This window comes from Musca autumnalis, unplaced genomic scaffold (genome assembly GCF_047663935.1).
Source record: "Musca autumnalis isolate F117 unplaced genomic scaffold, ASM4766393v1 scaffold_1, whole genome shotgun sequence".
NCBI lineage: Eukaryota > Metazoa > Arthropoda > Insecta > Diptera > Muscidae > Musca > Musca autumnalis.
Window position 1 is genome coordinate 250,744,368 of NW_027411644.1, and position 15,001 is coordinate 250,759,368.

At 36.3% G+C, this 15,001-nt stretch overlaps 1 protein-coding gene and 1 long non-coding RNA gene across 5 annotated transcripts in view; one reads left to right on the forward strand and one right to left on the reverse strand.

Annotated features, from left to right (window-relative positions):
• The window catches only part of Bicra (BRD4 interacting chromatin remodeling complex associated protein), a 370,087-nt gene that overhangs the window by 144,372 nt on the left and 210,714 nt on the right, over window positions 1-15,001 (forward strand). The window lies entirely within an intron of this gene.
• Window positions 8,927-14,084, reverse strand: LOC141391181 (uncharacterized). The gene is made up of 6 exons (XR_012409582.1): window positions 11,565-14,084; window positions 11,380-11,480; window positions 10,854-11,318; window positions 9,642-10,604; window positions 9,113-9,585; window positions 8,927-9,054 (listed from the first exon to the last, which is right to left on the reverse strand). It is a non-coding gene; the product is annotated as an uncharacterized lncRNA (long non-coding RNA).

Sequence of the window (15,001 nt, forward strand, 5' to 3'; positions counted from 1 at the left end):
TAAAATGTCAATTTTTTCGAAAAATTTTGAAGAAGCCAAACAAAGTGCCGCGATTTTTTTATAAAAAAATTCAATACAAAAAAACTTCGTTTTCTATGTTTAAAAACATTATCTTGATAACCTGTGTATTATTTTCATTAATAGAAAACGTTTTCATGGTAAACTGTCTTCACCCTTTTGGTTGAAATACTACGTTGACAACATTTAAATACAAATATGAATTCATAATAAACAAAATTGAAAGCTGTTTATAAAAATAATTTTCCAAGGCACAATGTGCCATAATTCACATACATTCGCAACAATACACAAATGAACTCATTCCGACAAGGCACTCATTGCCAAACATGTGGTCTTTGATTTGCCTTCTCCACAACAAACAATAAACACAACGCCATTTTTATTATTTTTCTCTTTTTCTCTCTCTATTTTTCTCGGCCAAATAATTTTATATTTGCTGGCAGTTTGCTCAAACAATTTCTGGGTGAAAATATCTCTTCAAATGTGAACACACGGCAAACATGTTTGCCCATTTTGTTATTTGTCACTGTTTGAACAAACAAAATGTGTCAAATATTTGCCTGTAATGTGAACACAAATAAAATTTTGTATGAAATTCACATTTGTTTGGGCAAATATGGGAAATCGAATTTGTACCAAATATTTGCCTAATGTGACCTTACCTTAAGTTGATTCGCCTCTGCTGGCTTCCTTGTCCGGCTTTTAAGGTATTCTATAGCAAACAGATGACTTTTTAAGGTCTTCTATAGTTGACAGAAGAACTTAATGTATTTTCCAGAAGACGGAAAACCTTGCAAAGTCATCTCTAGTAGACAAAAGACCTTTTAAAATAGTCTTTAGTAGACAGAGGACCTTTTATGTTTTTTTTTGTGATAGATTGAAGACCTTTTAAGTTCATCTCTAGTAGACAGAAGACCTTTTAAGGTTGATTCTCCTATGCTGGCCTCCTTGTCCTGGTTTTAAAGTCTTCTATGGTAGTCAGAACACATTTTAATGTCTTTTCTAGTAGACAGAAGACTTTGCAAGGTAATCTCTACGAGGGCAGTTCCGAAACTTCTTAGCCTAGCACAAAAAGCGCGGTATAAACAGAAAAAAGTAGTAGAAGACCTTCGGCAGAAGACCTTTTATGGTCTTTTTAGTAGACTGAAGACCTTTAAGGCCTTCTGTAGTATTCAGAAGACATTTTAAAGTAGACTCACTTCTTCTGGCATCCTTGTCCGGCTTTTAAGGTATTCTATAGCAGACAGAAGACTTTTTAAGGTCTTTAATAGTAGACAGAAGACCTTTTAAGGTATTCTCTTGTAGACATAAGATCTTTTAAGGTCTTCTTTAGTAGACAGGTTGATTCGCCTCTACTGGCATCCTTGTCCGGCTTTTAAGTTATTTTATAGTAAACAGAAGACCTTTTGAGGTCTTCTAAAGGTGATAGAAGACATTTTGAAGTCTTCCCTAGTAGAAAGAAGACCTTTTAAGGTCGATTCGCATCTTCTGGCATCCTTCTCCGGCTTTTAAGGTATTCTATAGTAGACAGAAGACTTTATAAGGAATTTTATAATAGACAGAATACCTTTTAAGGTATTCTCTAGTAGACAGAAGTCCTTTTAAGGTTGAATCGCCTCTGCTGGCCTCCTTGCCGGCTTTTAAGGTCTTCTATAGTAGACAGAACACCTTTTAATGTATAATTTAGTAGACAGAAGACCTTGCACGGTGATCTCTAGTAGACAGGAGACCTTTTAAGGTCTTCTCTAGTAGACAGAAGACCTTTTTTAATAGACTAAAGACCTGCTAAGGTATTCTATATTATTCAGAAGACCATTTAAGGTCGTTTATAGTAGACAGAAGAACTTTTGAGGCCTTCTGTAGGTAATAGAAGACATTTTGAGATCTTCCCTAGTAGTCAGAAGACCCTTTAAGGTTGATTCGCCTCTTCTGTCATATTTGTCCGGCTTTTAAGGTATTCTATAGTAGACAGAAGACTTTTTAAGATATTTTAAGGTATTCTCTAGTAGACAGAAGACCTTTTAAGGTATTCTCTAGTAGACAGAAGACCTTGCAGGGTCATCTCAAGTAGACACAAGACCTTTTAAAATATTCTTTAGTAGACAGAAGACCTTTTATGGTCTTTTTTAGTAGACTGAAGACCTTTAAAGGTCTTCTATAGATAGTAGACAGAAGACCTTTTGAGGTCTTCTATAGGTGATAGAAGATATTTGGAGGTCTTCCCTAATAGACAAAAGACCTTTTAAGGTCGATTCGCTTCATCTGGCATCAGGGACGTAAGCAGGGGGGGGGGCCGAAATGATTTGGTCGACTAAAATTTTTTGAGCTACTTTAACAATAAATAACGTGTTTTCTCTAAAATAATTTTTATTTTTGGAATTTTGAAAAGAAAAGTTACATTGTTCTGAAGGTTATGTACTAAAACTGTACTGTATGAAAAAGTTGTCTAAGAAATATTTAAATTTTTTTTGTTTGTATACTTTTTTTGAGAAAAACTTTCATTATTAAAAAAGTAAAGGGTCGACGAATTCTTTAAGGTCAGTTCTGAAACTTCTTAGACTATCAATGAAAGAGAATAGTTAGTTTTTCAAAAATATTTTTATTTTTCAATATAATCTCCTGAAACTTCAATACACTTAGTCCAACGCTTTTCTAGCAATTCTATCCCTTGATTCAAATAGTTTTCCTCAAGGTCTTCAAAACTTTACGAGTAAAGGTCTTTACGAGTAAAGGTCTTGAGGCTTTAAACTCATTCTGTATTCAAAAAACTACGACTTTATTATTGTCCGGATTGGAAGTGCATGAAATGACATGTTTACTGGACAAAGTGTACGATATATCAAGTGTTTTCCGTGGAGTATATCTCTAAAACCAATTAGACAATTGTTTTACTACTGTCGAGGTTTGAGCCATCCCAATACCAAACTATGATATCGATATTAATGTTATCAAACTCGACAATGACGTGATTGTCTTATCGATAATTTGCCATCACTTGTCAACCAAATTGGGAATAAGCAAGATCGTCTTGATCGTCAACACAAAACCAAAAATAAAAGTTTTAATTAGTGACCGCCTGCGTCCATATTTTGAAACGTTTGTTTTTATTTTTTATTCTTGTGTGGCAATTTTAAATTGCATTTGAATTACACCACGTAAGTATATTTGAAATACTTGTGGTGTCCTTTCTGTGTATTTGCTGTTTTGTTTAGTTGTTGCATTTCCCGCCAACAACGATTTTCTTGACCTTAATTTACGCCCGTAATTTAAGTCAAAATTGCAGATTCCTCGTCCTTTTAGGGGAAATCTGTACAACTACCTTTATTTTTTTATTATTTATTTAATGGAGAAAAATTTATTGTTGTGCGTCATAAAGTGCTAATATCTGCTATAAGTAGCCCACCAGAATTTTTTTCCTACCATTAACAAAGTTGTAGCTGAAAACAACCGTAAACGAAATTAATGCTCAAATATTGGTTAAATGGTATTAAAATCTGCTGTAATTTCGGTCTATAGGCTAACGATAAAAATGTATCTCATCGAAATAATCACCTTTGACTTCTCATATCTTTCGACAAAAGCCGCTTCAAATAATTTGACGTCGATTTAGCCCAGTTCGTTCTTCTGTCGGGCTCGAGCGTATGAGAACGGATCAATCGGACTTTAAGTCATATTGGTCCATTCCTTTTTCCCACAAGACTAAAAAATATTTCGCTAAAATGGTGCGCACAATAACTCTCGAAGGTCCAAATCAATTTCTTCGAGACATAAATTAGGCTCGAATATGGATTATATCGGTTCACTCCTTCAGGTACCTCGCACACAAAATTTCAATATCCGATTTCACCGAAGCTTTGAACATCCTAAAATTACTTCCAGACGTATCAAGTATCAAGTACCAAGAGGGTTTATATGCGACAACATCTTCGGATACCTCCCTCACAAAATTTCAACATATGTAAGTGCAATTTATGGGCTGTTCGAGAATCCATTGGACATTTTGACCAATGCTACTGCTTGCGGTCTTGGTTACAGCGATGTTCTATTTTTCGTGGTAAGTCCATGCTTCCTGACATAACGGTTCAAAAGCTCTAAATCTTACCATGACCAACTAAAATAACGGCTTGACAATATAACTATCAAAAGGAATGACTTCCAAAATTATGTCCACTTCCAAAATGGACCATTTTTTTATGTATCTTCTGCACAAAAGTGCAATAGTTTTGCGCCCTTATCGAAATCAAACTTATGAGCTCAGCATAAGCATTTAATCGCAACGCTCACAATCTTAAAGTTTTATACCCAAATGTTTCGATATTTTTGTCGGAAAGTTTATACGTCCAAAAAAGCCACGAAATTCTGAAACTCCCTGACTACACAATTTATAGGACAACAATTTTGGTTATGAAGCCCGTATTCTATCTGTCTATTGATATAAGTCTCAACTCACACAAGCTGTCGGCAAACCCGACTTATATTTTTAAATTGTTATCGAGAAAACAAAAGTTATGAATTTTCATAAGATTGCCTCCGCTGTGCCGACAGAAGTCATAGTCCTTGGAAAGTTTTAAATGTCATCGAGTTCATAAACATCTAATCGTACAATTAAGATAGAAATAAGGCGAAACAACAACCATTGGTATACCAGTAGAGCGATTCTCTAACTCAATTTTTGAGTTACCGACAATTGTCGGTAAAATTAAAATAATTATAATTTCCGTAATTACCGATTTTTTCGGTATGTTAGCGACGAATAAAAAGCAGTTGTAAAGTTATACCGATAGTAAGACTGTTGTCAATTTTTATTGAAATGTTCATATATGATTTTGCGTTGAAATTTTACCGATTTTTGTCGGTAACTCAAAAAATGTGTTAGACAATCGCACTACTGATGGAGTTTTTCGACTTAACCTATTTTGTCAGGACTTAACTAAAATTTTGCCGAGACAGAATGTTGATTTCGTAGTCTCAAACAGTACTGCGAGTAGAGTTCGGAGTCTATGAGTAGTAGTTGATTTCGCTCGACTCCTGATAAAAATGTTTTCTCTTTTTACACACATTTTTACTACTAAAAATGAGTAGATTCTTGCAGAACTGGAACAGACCATAAATGTAATTTTCTGAATTTTTTAGTTGGCTTGCATGGACTCTATCACTTCTGGTAAAATATTAAAGTTTTGGTGTTTTTATGACATAAAAGAATATTATTTTCTAACAATAGTTCGGTACAAGCCCAATCTGCACTCGCGGATTCGATTTATTCTTTTTTTTGGAGTTATTTATTTCAATTATTTAATGGTATACAAATAACATTAATAGGTTTTTAGATAGATCTTCTTATCAGAATCCTCGTGGTAAAAATGTGTTAAATTTGATAACTGAATAAGGCAAAAATAAGACAAAACTTTTTTAATGGGACTGAAGCTAATGTGGGATATATGGATATGTACTTTAAAGAGGAAGAAATAATGAAAATCTTTGAAATATAAACACTACTCGTCATTTATTATACTCTGTTCCAAATTTCAAAGTTATATCTAAAATATTGTAAACTATCTCTATTGAAATACTATTGAATACTTTGTATCAATATTTCATATAAAATTTACTAAAAGCCCTTTAAAATAGCTTTATGTAACGCTACACAACATTTTTTAATTTCATAATTTTTGGTCAAGTTGGCCCCCCCCCCCCCCCCGAAATGAAATCCTGCGTACGTCCCTGTCTGGCATCCTTGTCCGGCTTTTAAAGTATTACACAGTAGACAGAAAACTTTTTAAAATCTTTTATAGTAGACAGAAGACCTTTTAAGGTATTCTCTAATAGACAGTAGATATTTTGAGAATACTGAATACCTTTTAAAGTCGATACGCCTCTACTAGCATCTTGCCTTGCTTCTGTAGCGAGAACACCCTGCCAACTTTCCAGGCTTCTGATATAATTTGAACTCCTGTTCCATACAGTTGCTTAAGCATTACCATTGGCATTCCGCGTGGGCTCAAAACTTTGGGGATTTCGCGTTTCTGATGATATCAGCAACAATGTTCATCGTACATGGATGGTAGTGGTACCTCTTCTCTGCTGAGAAAGCTCGTTTACGGAGATACATAATTCTCTTAACCTTATCACTCTCAAGGTGCTCTATAATCCAGTGCCGAACAGCCATTTGTCGCTGGTTACGAAGATTTTCGGCAATTCACACAAATACGATCCGAACGTAAAGAAAGAGCGTGCAAGAGAGAGCAAATATTTTGTTTTGTTTTTATTTAGTAGCTTGCGTGCATACAATCTTACTAACACACTGTCATAAATTACCAATGTTTTGAATACATTCACTTTTATGGCTTCGCTCTTCTTGGTCGGCACTGCTATAAACTGGCGGTTAAAATAAGACGCGCATTTCTTTGGGTGTGTCACATTCTTCTTTCCCGGATTCGAGAGCGATTTAACTATTGCCCACAATTTACTCAATCCGGTACCAATGTTGCTTTGTTTCAGGTGGTATAGCCACTATATCCTCTTGTGAGAGTAAGTTGTCTTAACGTTCATACAACGGTGCTCACCACTAGTCTCGTCATTTTCTAATCCCGGCGCATCTGCTGGAATTCGATTCTAATTTCGGGTATTCGAACGGCAACGAGCGGCTACTCATTTATTAGTCCCGTCGTCTCTGCTGGGAAATTTGTTGTTATTTCAGGTAGTCGAGCAGCAGGTATGTAGCGAGCGGTTGCAGTCGTGATAATGTCCCGAAAAATTCTCTCAATTACCCGAGTACCCGAGGGACTGAGAAACTCTTTGAACTGTTCATTAACCAATTCTCTGAAAGGCTTGTCAATCAGCTTTTCCCTTGGTTCAGAAATGTTTGGCAGTCAGAGGTTATGAAGTCGGGTGGTCTAAGCCAATCGAACTGACGGGTTGTCAAGGCACGCCATTTGTCAAACCGAATGTCACAATGTATATAGTCACATCTGTTCATCGCCGGTATGAACTCATTTGAGGCCTAGGTACGTAAGCGGCTGCGTAAGGATCTTACTTGTCCTGTATAGACCTATCGCGCTTTAGCTTCACTCTATTTACCCATACATGGAATGAGGGCGTAAGGTGTGGAACTTTCGAGGTAGAGGTTCTTAACCCTGCGTTTACAAATGCCAGGACAGTTGACTTCATGTATTGATTGTCAAAATCCCAAAACTTGCCTGTGGTGACGTAGGCGTCTGGACGCAAAAACATTTGGAAAATTATGAATGAAAATCATCGATTTCTTTTTGTTTTCCGTTCACATATTTTGTTCTTGTTCATGTTCTTTTGTTTTCAACACATTTCAATTATTATCTCACTTATTTTTACAAAAATGTCAAAAAATTTGTTAACCCGACTGTCTGTGAAAAAATGATGGACAGCTGGAAGACAGCCGACAAATTTATGTATGTGTTAGTAAATCAAGGTTGTATTTGAAGACAAACTCGGGAACTGTGGTAACACTGAAACAGTCTGGACGTATTGTTTTCGAGCGGAAAAAAATCAAACTTCAAATTAAAATTTTACTGGTAAATTTTAACTGTGTAGGCATCAAAAGTGCATTTTCGTGCATGAATGATGCCTTCATCTTTGCCTGATATGGATTTTGATGTGGCAGAAGAGGTGGCGTCAACTTCCATCAACAATGATTCTGTTGCTGGTAAAGCAACAACAAAGCCCAACAACATTAGCAACGCAAATGATCGAAAGAGACTTCGCATTGATAATGAGATCTCGCCACTAAACATTGACCTTTCCCAACTAAAGGAAAAACTATCAAACCTTGATCCAAAAGATCATAATAGATTTGGCATTCTCAGTGTTCTAGCGGATGTCAACATTCAATGTCCCCCTGTTACGAAGGAAACACAAACACCAAGTAAAAACAAAAACGAGTCAGAACCAAAAACAAAATGGTGCCCACCCATTTTTGTCTACAACGTTGACATGAAGACACTTGTTAACACACTCAAAGAAACTATCCCCGAAGGCGGGCTTAGAGTCGTAAATGTTAATAAAAACAAAAGTAAACTATACTTTGCGGACATCAAAGTACATTATTCTATGATGGCTATTTTGAGGGAAAAAGGAATCCACTCGTATTCATTCACTCCAAAAGAAATGAAACAGATTGGCCTAGTTCTAAGGGGCCTGTACTCTTACAATAACCCGGATGAGGTTAAAGCTGAGTTGGACTATCTGGTGCCAAACACTGTGGCAACTGTAACGAAATTTACAACACCTGCTTCTACAAAAAGGGGTACCGATACTGGCTTGTTTTTAGTATCGCTACTGCCAGGCAAGAAATTAGGGGATATTTCCCATATTCATAATATATGGTGCCAAGATGTCTTTTGGGAAAAACCCAAAAGAAAAGATAGCGATATTCAATGTCATCGATGTCAGCGGTGGGGTCATATCTCCCGCAACTGCAACTCAAAATTTAATTGCGTCAAATGTGACAAACTGCATGAACCTGGAAATTGCCAAAGAGTACGATCAGACTCTACAGAACCCTTCTGCACAAATTGTAAGACATTTGGGCATCCAGCCAATTTTAAGGGCTGCCCAGTCTATAAAAAATACATTGCAGCTAAACAAAGTACAAAGGCTAAAATGCAAAATGAAAAAGTCATCGCCATCAAAAATGTTAACAAAGCTGTTAATATGTCGTTGGTATCACCCAACAAATCATTCTCAAGCCATTTCAAAGCTACAAACTATCGATTGTGGACGAATTCCTTCAGCTAGCTAACTACTTCTTAGAACCAGAGGAGTTGACATTGGAGCAAGAAATTTCAAAATTTCTTAATAATTTTAAAAATATGGAGAAAGCAAAAGCTAAGGCTGAGTTCTTACGGATTCTGAACAAAGTAAGACTTCAATATGGACCATAAAATCTTAAATTTATTAACATTCAATGTCAGGTCATTAAACGATACGAGTAGACAAATTGATCTGCAAAGAACGCTCTTTCACAATAACATCGATGTGGGTTTTGTACAAGAATGTCACCTGCGGAGGAATAGACGTATTAAAATTGAGGGTTATAATATAGTAACGGATCACTCACCCCTTGGCGTAGCCATTCTCATAAAAAGCTGCATACAGTATACAAAAATAGTGGTCAATGGTATTGGTTTAAACACCTGTATTATACAGGTCGAGTCAGTGCAGAATAATAGTCGGAGAAGAATTGCTTTGGGCTCTATTTATATCCCATGTAATTATCCACCACAGCGGCTCGAGTCTGATCTGGATAAAGTCCTCCAAGCTTGTGCGAATCTCGATGGTTTCATTCTTGGAGGTGATTTAAACTCGAGGAGTCCAAGTTGGGGAGACTCTTTGGAAAACTCCAATGGAAGAATCTTAAAGTCATGGCTGCAAACCAATATTTTGGATGTAATCCGTATTTGTGATGTGTCTCCTTCATTTCCAAATGGTCCTTCATATCTAGACCATTTTTTAATTAGCCCAAAATTGGTCGACTTCGCAACTAGGAATTATTCTATTTCATCCTTGTCTACGTTTTCGGATCATTTCCCGCTGAAAATGAAAATAAAACTTGAATGCAGTGACCTGGTACTAAATACTCCACAAACCTTCATAAGCTATAAATATACCAACTGGGAAAACTTCCAAGAGGATTTTAGTCGTGTCGCCAATAGAATATTTCCACCTACTGATGCAAGGCTGTATAACGATGAAATTGATGCTTTCATTGAAACGTTCAACACCTGTTTTACATCAATCCATGAGGCTCACTCTCAGAAAGTAGAAGTGAAAGACGGAAAATTTCCGCTTTCAGAAAGATCAAAGTGAAACATCAATGGCAGAAGGAGCTGAAGAAAATATTCCATCGGACCGGAAATAGGCTCAGTAGTGAGTATAGAATTATTTCCAAACAGATACAGCTTCTGAAAATTATTATAAAAGAATCTATAAGAATGGAGGAAGCGCAAATAATCAACAATCGTTTAGAGAACATCAAACCTGGCCCATTGGCTTTTAAGGAAATTTTCAAGTTCACCGGAAGGAAGAAGTCGCCATTTTGTCAGCAGTTAAGCGTTGATGATAATATTGTATCCAACACATCTGAAATAGCCAATCATTTTCATCAGCATTTCGTGTCCGTTTTCCGCGAAACTGTTCCTGCTTGCCCGGTGAGTGATCTAAATTCCAAAATTTCCTCCTTTATGGTTCCAATACCGCAACATATTTACTCTTTCGATAGTCACTTCAATTCTATTGATAATCCTGATCAGTATCATTTTACAAACCCTGAAAAGATAAAAACTATTATTCAGAAAATAAACAACAAAAAATCCTCCGGTGTTGATGGAATATCTAACTTTGTGCTACGCAAAGTTCCAGATACGGTAATAAACTTTTTAACCTGCATCTTTAACAATTCCATCAACAATGGCTACTTTCCTAGTGCATGGAAGTTGGCGAAACTCATTCCTATTAAGAAAAAGGCGAATAGTGCAGTAGTCTCCGATTTTCGCCCAATTTCACTTCTGTCCAACGTGGGGAAATTGTTTGAACACATCCTGAAAGAAAAACTGGAAAACGAGTTTATCATCAATCCTATTTCAAACTTCCAATTTGGTTTTCAAAAACAACACTCAACACAGCACGCCCTTCTAAAATTCCAAAGTGACATTACGTCAAATTTGAGAAATCAAAATTGTACAGTACCTATATCCTTGGATATAGAGAAGGCGTTTGATTCTGTCTGCCACAATGGAATCATCTACAAACTAATTGATTTAAGGGTGGACCCCTTCTTAGTAAAAATTATACATAATTACCTGTTGGATCGAAAATTTTTTGTTCAAATAAACGATAACACATCTCCAAATGGATTGGTCAGTAGCGGAGTTACACAGGGAAGTGTGCTGGCTCCTTTTCTGTTTAATCTTTTTCTCAACGATTTCCCTCACACTACTACACATTCAAAAGCGGTGCTTTATGCTGATGACTGCTTGATTTTCGCTCATAACACCTCGCCTGAAGAAGCTTTACGGTTTGCCTTTGAACATTTGGAGCATATTAACCAATATTATAAAACTTGGGGCATAAAAATTAATGCTCTGAAGTCTGAAGCCATCTGCATCAGGAATGCGTCAGGGAAATGCCCGAGGTATGTTGTGCCACAAAGTAAACAACTCAGATGTATTCTTGATGGAATAGAAATTACCTTCAAAACAAACATCAAATATTTGGGAATCACATTTGACAAACTCAACAAGTTCAACTTGCATGCCAGAAATGTACTACAAAAATCAAAACAATTGGTTGGTGGGTTTACATATCTATTTAACAGCAAATACTTACCACAAAAGACAAAACTTCTCCTCTACAAAGTCGCCATAAGGTCAGTGCTGGTATATGGGTTTCCTATATGGTTTTCCATTTCTCCAAGTGTGGCTACTGAACTGGAAATATTCGAACGGAAGATTTTGAGGAAATGCATTCAAAAAAGGTATGAAACCCCGACCAAAATGTTTGCAAATACTTACATATACGATATGTCTGGAACACAGCCCTTCTGCTTATATGCGTTGAATCTCCAAAAGCAGTTTGTTGAAAAACTAGCTTCTCATTGCAATGGCTTGGTAAACGAAATCTATCATCTTGAAAGGAACAATTCTTGGTCATCAGTATCCTATCTATCAGCAATTGGAGTTCTAAATGAGTGCATTGAAAGCGTTCCAGATAGTACTTCACCACAGTTCTACACTAAAACAACCCCAGGCACTCATAGGGGATAAACAAAAAAATAATACGAATATTTAATTATCTGTGATATTTAGTTTTATATATTTAAAACGCTCGCTTAATTATTTACATGCAATATTTTATCATACTCTAAATTAATTTTGTGATATTTTTATTTTCTCACTTTATACACTTTGTACTATTCGCGATATACTTTGTTATTATTTACTTTTTCAATTGTATTATACTTTGTATTGTTCGTCATATACTTTGTATTGACGCATGCTATTTTATTGTTTACGTTCGTAAATGCTCTGTTTGACACTCGCTAAACAGACACCTATTTGTTTTTGTTATTTAGTTTTAGTATTTATTTATTGTATTTGACAGTTCGTCGCTCTGTCAGAAACCGTACAGGCCGGGAGCAAGCCTTTTCTCTTTCATTTGTGTGTTTTCACAAATTCTATTCTACATCGTTCGCAAAGTTGCATACCACATGCATGTGTTAGAATAAGACGTAATAGTTCTAAATATGTATTGTTAATCATTCGCTGTACATTACACTATTATTGAAAAGAAGAAGACTCAATAAATTCGATTACTTACTTACTTACTTACTTACTTGAAGACAAACTCTCTGGTGTAAACGCCTAGTAAGGCCTAGGTACATAAGCGGCTTACTTTCTTTCTCCGCTTCATTTCTGATAAAAAAGGCCGAGACGATTTCGAACCATGTTCCCCTTTTATTTTAATTGTAATTAATCAGAAAAGAAGCGCGGATCAAGTAAGCCAGCCGCTTATGTACCTAGCCCTTAAGAACCTCTACCTCGACAATTCCACACTTTACTTCTACCCCCCATTTAAAGTACGGGTCACTAGAGTCAAGCTGAAGCGAGTTATGTCACTACTGGACAGGCAAGTACGTTGTAATTGTACCATACACCACTATAGGAGACGATCTGGCTATGTGTGTCCGTCCGTCTGTCCATCTAAACGTTGTAATCACGCTACAGGTAGCAATTTTAATCCGATCGTCACCAAATTTTGGTGATGGTCGGATAATATTCAGGGGTCGGAATGGACAATAAACTTATTTGGAGAAAAATTCAACATTTTATTTCAAAGCGAATATCTCCGCTTCTATAAGGGGTATATAAAAAGCAAAACCTAATGCTAATGAAAGTAGAAAATATCACCTTTGCAACGATGTAACGTAGGTTGTCGTAGGTGGTCAAACAACGAAACGATGGAATTTTGATCGGATTTTTACGAAATTTTGGGGGCTGATGGGGGTCTCATAGAGACAGAAGCCTTTTATTGATGGTTGGCGTACATCCCACTTTTCCATTTTTTTATTTGAGTTGTCTGACGATGCACTTAAATGCTTTTCAACAAAATTGAACTATTAATGACGACATTCAGATCAAAGTCGCTAATCTATCCCAATTTTTATATTTTGAATTTTACCAGTCAAAAGCTTTATGCACAGGGGTAGTGGTGTAGGGTATCACATAGTCGGCCTCGACCCGAATATAGCCTTGGTGATACCCTACCCACTTGTTAACCATCGCAAGGGCGTAAGTTACGGGTGATGGTGAGCAGCCGACATAGAATGTTTATAGTCTCCCCAACTTTGTTGCGGAGAACGTTGCAATGGAATTGCAGAAATGATGAATTCCCGGCGCGTTGAAAAACAACATTGGGTGTAGGATGCTACGTTTGTTGCTGTTGGGGAGACTGCGGGGTTTTTCGTATTCCGATGACAATAAATCTGATGACGAAGTTAGAGACACGCTGTGATATGTTCTGATGCAGCAACAAAACTCCTATCACATCAGTTCTGTACACTCATCTACATACATTACATCTCACCTATGTTGACATGTGGAGGATGCGGATCTGGCAAACATATCCATTTTCCAGTGATGTTCTCTATCCCGGAATATACGAAAAGAGCTAGGAAAAGCTTTTCCGAAAAATTTTGCGGATCCCACTGTGGAAAATACACGAAGTGTCAATTCGTTTCCGAGCTTTGAGACCCGTGAAAATGATAAATAACTGGTAGGTCAGCCAACGTCAGTATCTTACATTTTTATAGGTTGGAGAAATCATATTCCCAAATCAAAAAAAAAAAAAAGAAAAGCTCAACCTCTTGAAACCTTTTCCAAAAATATCCTTTTTATTGTCTATGACGAAACTATAATAAAATTCCGGGCTAATAAAATCCCACAAAAGAATGACATGTTAACACCAGCAATTTCCTTTATTACACAATAAATTCTAAAAATAACACGGAAAAGAAGTACCCAAAAAAGAAAAGAAAAAAATTAAAATACAAACGAATTATAGCGACATGAAAACATCATTTGTAAACTCACGAAGCATGTAGCAAAGAGCTAGAAAAGGAAAACTAAAACCAATCCATCATCAACATCTATCACACCGGAAACTCTAATGAGGATAGTCACATTACAACTTCTACTTTGGCGGGATATGAAATCATTTTCGGCGGCTTTCTTTCAATTGCTGAATGAGTGAGAGTAAGGTTCATTTGGTTTCACACTCACACATACTGTCAATACAAACCATTGAAACGTGCATATGTGACGGCGGTGGCTCATTTTGGTTGTTGATGTAAGGTGCCGTTTGGGTTCTAAAAGGTTGTTGAACTCTTATTTAATATCCTAATGGAAAAGAGAAGAGAAAACATAACACGGTTGTGTTAATGGTTTTGAGCATTGTCGCTCTTTGTAGAGAGTTCAAATATTTCTAGGTCAAATGTTTGCTAAACCTGATAGCATTTGACCTGAATCCATAAAGCTACAAATTTTGATGAAATAAATTATTTTAGTCTGTCTGTGCTTCCTCTTATCTCTGTCGTATGGAAATGCCTGAACTTCGTTCAATATACATAATGTATTAAACCACTAATCCAAATTTGCGTTTTAAAATATAAAACTTTTTGAAGGAAGTTAAGGCATTTTCAAACGGCAATTGGCGATTGCTTTTTATTTTTCTCATCTTCTTTCTGTTACCATTTCTCTAACTTGAAAATTAATTAATGAAAATCAAAAAACATAAACAAACGCCTCAAAGATGCTCACAACAACAAACATTACAATACTTGTAAGAAAATTTTGGACATTTATAATGAATCTAATGACCCTTGTCAAACAACGACGACGACGACGACACACAATGTGACCGACCCAGGTCTTTAAACGGCAAAGAAATTAAA